The sequence below is a fragment of the Peromyscus maniculatus genome, chromosome 19 (assembly GCF_049852395.1).
Source record: "Peromyscus maniculatus bairdii isolate BWxNUB_F1_BW_parent chromosome 19, HU_Pman_BW_mat_3.1, whole genome shotgun sequence".
NCBI classification, from domain to species: domain Eukaryota; kingdom Metazoa; phylum Chordata; class Mammalia; order Rodentia; family Cricetidae; genus Peromyscus; species Peromyscus maniculatus.
Genome location: NC_134870.1, coordinates 21653750 through 21661007, shown reverse-complemented (window position 1 = coordinate 21661007; position 7258 = coordinate 21653750).

Below are 7258 nucleotides of genomic sequence, written 5' to 3'. Positions count from 1 at the left end.
GCCCGAAGGAGGCCGGCGGGAGGGCAGAGGAGGAAGCGGCGGGGCGGCGGCGGCGGCGGCCGGGGAGAACTAGAGGTATTCCCGGGGCGGGTGGAGGACTGAGTCGAGTCGGGACCCGAGTCCGCCTCTATCCCAGCAGCCACCGGAGGCAGTGAGGTAATGGAGGAAGAATGTAGGGAGTCCTCCAGTGGACCAAACGTCCTCTAGCGAGTCGGTGAGAACCATAGAGATCCCGAGGACCTGGGAGGACCGCCCCGCTAGTCACGTGGCCTTAGTCCGCACATTTTTGTGATTGGCGCTGCTTAGCGTATGGGCAGCCGCCTTTCGTTTGCGGGGGCCGAGTCTCAGGCAGGTGGCAGTGAGAGACTCTTCGGGAAGACCTGGAACCTACTTGGGTCCCCTCGCGGGCGCCGAGCCCACCCAGTGCGGCTCACCGATGTCAGGCCAGCCGGCGCAGTGTTTGCCAGGCCACCCCGGCCAGGCCGCGGCGCAGGGCACGCCGGGAGTTGTAGTTCTGGTCGCGCGACAGCATTGTCCGGGAGGCTGCAGGTGGCACTTGGACCTGCAGGCAGCCTAGGGAGCTCCGGGCCTTACCCGAGCAGTCGCCCACGTTAGCGACGCACTTCAGAGCTGTCAAGGGCTTTTCTCCCCCCTCCCCCATGCGCCCACGCCTGGAAGTGGGCAGCTTAGATCAAGCCAAAGATTGCCAGAACCAGGCCCACCGGGAGTGTGTGCCAGGCTGAATGTCAGACTTGGCACCTGGCCTCCTTAGCTTCCAGTTGCGTTGGAGAAGGGTACACTGACTCAGCTTTAGGGGCGGCCCAGGCAGCATCTACTCACGTCTGCAGTTCATCATCACCAGAAGCCCCAGATGACATCAGCAAAATATCCATGTACAGGATTAGGCTAGGACGACTAAGCAACTCCAGAGGCTGAAGAGGCTGAGCAGGACGGGTTCCCAGCACCCACAGGACAGCTTACAACTGCCTGTACCTCCAGTTCCAAGAGATCACACACTCTCTTCTGCCCTCCCAGGCATTGCACACATGGGTTGCACATAAACACAAGCAGACACATGCATACACATAAATGTCTGTTTTCAAAAAGAAGTGGCCCAGGCACGTTTTGCTTTTCTGTTCATGTATGAAGGCATGCTTAGTATGTTTGTCTTCAAAGGACCAAAGAAAAGTTTTTTAAAAAAGTAAATCTTATCTAATAGTGAAGCTTTCCAGCAAACCCCTTCTGCTCTAGAATGCATGGTATATGAAAGCATACCAGCGCCTACTAATACATAATTACATGTAGGAAACAAAACCTAAGGAAACTGAACGTTCAATGCTTTTTGGACCAAAGCTTTTTAGGGAAAATCCAGCAAAAGATGTCAGGAAAGAAGAAAGACACCCCTATACTTTATGGAAAGGGAGGTAACTGTTTTTTAAAAATGTGGTCTCTACAGCAGTCTATAATTCCTGTCACAGACTTGAAGTGCTTATTGCTGTTGAGGCCAAGTTTGGCCATATCTGACTTTCCCTGTCTGCCTGAAAAACTGAAAACTGTCATCGTGTGACTTAGATCCAGAAATTCAGGAAGCAGGAAACCAGAGGGTTTTTGTTGTTGTTGTTGTTTGTTTTTGAGATAGGGTTTCTCTGTGTAGCCCTGGCTGTCCTGGAACTCACTCTGTAGACCAGGCTGGTCTCGAACTCACAGAGATTCACCTGCATCTGCCTCCCGAGTGCTGGGATCAAAGGCCTGCACCAGTGTGCCACCACTGCTCAGCCCCAGAGATCAGTTTTTTGTGTTTTTCTTTTTTTCCCCCTCTTTGAATAAGAAGGCAAAGTCTAACTGTAATCAAAATAAATTTCACACAGTGAAGGTCTTTTCTAGCTGACTGTTTTAAAACATGACATCTGGGAAAAGGCCTCCGTCTATTGCTCCCAGGGTGGTACTCTACAGTCATTAAACAGCCCAGAGCTAGGGGACATATTGCTCCCTGGTTATCAAGCTGCCAGGAGGTAAATATTAGAACTAAGCTGGACTTGAAATGCTCTCAAATTAAAACACAGACCGTTGTTGCTTTGAGCTGGTCAAAGGCATTTCGTTGAGAAGTAGGGCCCAGATGCTGCCTCTGTCTTTAACTGGTGCTGAAAGGCAGAGGAACAGAATTTAGAAAAAAAAAAATCAGTGTCATGTCATCTGCAAGCAAGGGTCAGAACTGATGAAAACAGAAACAAAACGGGGTGGGGCTGTGCTCTGTAGCTCTGTGCAGTTCAGCACTTGCCTGGCATGCGTGTGGTACAAAGTTCAGACTCCACTGGTGCCATGGGAAAAAGAAAAACAGGATGGAATTATGAGCAGGGGGAAGAAAATGGAGACAATGGATGTCTTCAGTGTGGCAAGGGTTATGGCGTTTCTTGTTTTCTGTGTGTAATACAGAAACCCCATCTCCCTGACACAGGGTTTCTCCTGCAACTCTGTAGACCAGGCTGGCCTTCCACTCCGATCTGCCTGCCTCTTCTTCCCAAGTGCTGGCATTAAAGGTGTATACCAACACTTCCGGTAATGTCACACAGAAATCCAATCTAATGGAAAAGGGGAAGTGCCCAAAAGCTAAGCCATACCAGTATTCTGCCTGATCCTGACATGGTGTCCTCATCTGCTGTGACATGGCTCTACTACTTACCAGAAAAACCTGTCCCCTGTGGTACATACCACACAGGTGTTTGGCTTTCCATCATTTCTTACCTTGAATGTTAAGACAATGCTGTCATGGTTAATCGAATTCACTCTGGAATCAGACGCCATGAACTGAACTTCCAGCCCTGACTCTGAATTGTCTGTGAACATGCTCTTATGGTATTGAGTCAGGCTTACATTTGTAAAACGGACCGTAGCAGTACCTACCTCAAGGGATTATTATGAGATGCCCGTTTGGTTTTTCTTGTTGTTTTACAACCTGTCATAGAGCCCAGGTTGGCCTCACACTACATACGTAGTCAAGAATGACTTTGAACTCCTGATTGCCTGGCCTCCACCTCTTCCGTGCTGGGGTTACAGCTGTGCAACACATGTGTAGTCTTTCATGGGGTACTGAGGACTGTCCCCAGGGCTCTGAGCGTGCTCAGCTAGCACTCCGACAGCTGAGCTGCATCCCCATCCCTCGTGTTTTTATTGGTTTATTTTAGTTTTTATTACTTATTTGGCTTTTAAAAACATTTTTACAGTTTTTTTTTTTTCAGAGCTGAGGACCAAACCCAGGGCCTTGCACTTGCTAGGCAAGTGCTCTACCACTGAGCTAAATCCCCAGCCCCTTGCATTATTTTCATTTCGTGTGTATGAGTGTTTTAGCTGCATGCATATCTATGCACCATGTGCATGCGATGCCCACAGCGGCCAGAAGAGAACATCAGATCCCCTTAGAACTGGAGCTAGAGACAGCAATTAGCTGCCGTGTGGGTTCTGGGAATCAAACCTGGCTCCTCTGGAGGGCAGTCATTGCTCTTAACCGATAAGCCATCTCTCCAGCCACTTGTATTTGTTTTTTATTTTATTTTTTGCGATAAGGTCTTACTTTGTATTCTTAGCTGGCTTGGAACTTACCGTGTATATTAGGCTGGCCTGAAACTCATAGAGGTCTTCTTGCCTCTTTCTACAGAATACTGGGGTTAAAGACACACACCACCAAGCCTAGGTTGTTTGTTTGTTGTTTGTTCCTTGAGACAGGGCTACAGTGTCTCATGCTAAAGCCCAGGCTGACCTGCAATTCATTGTCCCAAACTGAAGGAGGCAGACCTCCTACCTCAGCTTTCTGAGTGCTGGGATTATATAAGTTAGTACCTTAGGCCCACTTGTTATGAAAACTTAAAACCTCTATATAAAGATATTATGGAGGATTAGTATGTGTGGTGGTTTGAATGAAAATGGCCCCATAGGCTTACATATTTGGATATTTGGTCCCTAGTTCATGGAACTGTTTGGGAAGGATTAGGAGGTGTGACCTTGTCAGAACAGGTGTCACTGGAGGCAGGCTTTGAGATTTCAAAAGCCCCCATCATTCCCAGTTAGATCTCTCTCTTTCTCTGCCTCCTACTTGCAGATCAGTATGTAAGCTCTCAGCTACTGCTCCAGCACCATGCCTACCTGATGCCATGCACCCGGCCATGATGGTCAGGTACCGATCCTCTAAAACTGTAAGCCTGCCATAAACTCTTTCTCCTGTGAGTTGTCTTTGTTGTGGTGTTTTGTCATGGCAGTAGAATAGAGTGATAGAGAAAGACATCAGAAGTTGACCTCTGGTCTCCACACAAATGTACACATACATGTACACCTTTCCACAGGTGAACACACACACACCACATATGTGTACCTGCACACACACCCAGAAAAAAAGTTTGAGGCCAGTCAGAGCCGCCTACAAATACCCTGCCTCAACCTCTACCTCATTCCTAAATAAATAAATAAAACAAAAGCAACATATAAATAAATGAAAATCAAGAAAGCAATGAACAACCATTGAATCTCTAGATTTGGAAAAGGGAATAAGGCTGCTATAAAGGAATGCTGGATAGCCAAATGCAATGGCAGAGGCCAGTGACTAGCTATTTGGAAGGTCGAGGGAGAAGGATGGGACTTTAGGTAAGCCTAGGCAACATAGTGAGGCCCTATTTATGAAAGGGGGACAGATTAGAGGTGGAGGGAGTGAGGGAATTTGAGCCCACACAAGTTAGCAAAGCAAGGCTGAATAAACATTTTGCCATGTTCATTTCATATGTATAAGATAATAATCAGTTAATTGTATGCTGATTGGTATAGTACCCTATGTAGCAAACACAAAGGATAAACTATACCTTCAGACAAGCAAATGGGTGAATCATTATTTATTTTTATTATGATTATGATTATTATTATTGTTGTGTTTTTCGTTGAGACAGGTTGGCCTCAAGTTTGAGATCCTTTTGCTTCCAGCTCCTAAGTGTTAGCATTATAAGCACACACCACCATGCCCAGCCAAAGGGATGAGTTTATTAGACACTTTTGAACAGTAACAACCACGCCGGGCGGTGGTGGCGTATGCCTTTAATCCCAGCACTCGGGAGGCAGAGCCAGGCGAATCTCTGTGAGTTCAAGGCCAGCCTGGTCTACAGAGCGAGATCCAGGAATGGCGCAAAGCTACACAGAGAAACCCTGTCTCAAAAAACCAAAAAAGAAAGAAAGAAAAAGAAAATCACATGTAGCTTGCCTTGGGTGGGGGTTGGGTGGGCTGAGACTGGCAGATTGGGAGTTCAAGGTCAGCCTGTGCAACAAAATAAACTAGAGAGGCTGAGAGTGAGCTCAGTGCTAGAGGGTCTCTTTAGTATGGAGGCCCTGGGTTTGATCACTAGCACTCCAAAACAAAGCATAAGGAAACCGAAACACCAAATGCCAAAATGTGTTCTGGATGTGTGTGTGTGTGTAGGGAGGGGGGTATCTCAGTATTGGAGCTCCGACTTAACAAGTATGAGACCTTTTGTTTAATCCCCAGGATAGGATATGGGTTGGTGGTGATCAGATAGGTTTTAAAACATGGAATGAAGGCCGGGCGGTGGTGGCGCACGCCTTTAATCCCAGCACTCGGGAGGCAGAGGCAGGCGGATCTCTGTGAGTTCGAGGCCAGCCTGGTCTCCAAAGCGAGTTCCAGGAAAGGCGCAAAGAAAAAAAAAACATGGAATGAACCCTAATTCTGGTATCAACTTAGGGTATCTTAGAAAAGAACATTCTTGGTGTTGCACAAAGAAACACTTGAGCAAACCTCATGAGACATTTTTGTGTGTGTGTGTGTAAAAAAAAAAAAAGCACTACGGCCTGGCGGTGGTGGCTCACGCCTTTAATCCCAGCACTTGGAAGGCAGAGGCAGGTGGATCTTTGTGAGTTCGAGGCCAGCCTGGGCTACAGAGCAAGATCCAGGAAAGGAGCAAAGCTACATAGAGAAACCGTGTCTCGGGGGGAAAAAAAAAGAAAAGAAAAGAAAAAAAAAAACACTACAGGTACCAAACTGGCTAGTACAAATACATGACCAAAATAACCTCTGTCTTTTATCCCTAGCGGGTAGCTAGGCTGCCCCTAATTGACTCAGGTTAAACCTCACAGTGTCCTTTTTATGGGCTAATTCAGAAAGGGGCACTAAGGAAGTGAAGGGGAAGGGAAAGGGGTCAGCTACTCTGCAACGGGGCCTTTTCTTAAACAGAAATTTTGGTGGTTGGGAGAGTTTAAAATATTTTTAAGGATCGGTGGTGGTGGTCCATGCCTATAGTCCCAACACTTGAGAGGCAGATACAAGCAGGTCTCTGTGAGTTCGAGACTAGCCTGGTCCATACAGCAAGTTCTAGAACAGCCAGGGGTGTTACACGGAGAGACCCTGTCTCAAAAAACAAACAACCAAATGTTTGCATAAAAGTTTTTCAAGATGGGGGAGTTCTAGGGGCTGGCCACCATGACAGGAAAAGTTCCCCACAAAGTATAGGCAAAATAAACTACTTTTGAGTAAAAAGGAATTTTAGTTCCAGGAATTGGTCACAGAGATGCGAAGAATCTGAAAGAGGTGACTGGAGAGATGGTTTGGTAATTAAGAACCTTGTTGCTCTTGCAGAGGATCCAGGATCAGTTTCTAGCACCCACATGGTGGCTCCAGGGGACCTGAGGTCTGATTGCCTCTGGCACCAGGCACACAGGTGATATACACATATACGTGCATATATATGTATGTGCACACACACATGCAGGCAAACTCCTGTGCACATAAAATAATCTTTTAAAAAAAGTATTTAAGGGGCTGGAGAGATGGCTCAGTGGGTAAGAACACTGAGTGCTCTTCCAGAGGACCCAGGTTCAATTCCCAGCACCCACATGGCAACTAACTGTCTCTAACTCCAAGATCTGACACCCTCACACAGACAGACACACATGCAGTAAAATACTAACGCAAATTAAAAAAAAGTATTCGAAAGAACAAAGTAGGGGAAGTGACGATGTAGCCCAGCTGGTGGAGTGCTTGTTGACTATAGATGAGGCCCCAGGTTCTAACCCCAGGACTGAATAAACCAGAAGTGGTGATACACGCCTTTAACCTGAGCAATCAGGAGCTGAAAGAAGGAAGATCAGAAGTTCAAGGTCATTCTTGGCCACATAGTGAGTTTGAGACTGTCCTGGAACACATGAGAACCTGTCTCAAAAATCCTATCAGGCCGGCTGTGGTGGCACATGCCTTTAATTCCAGCACTTGGGA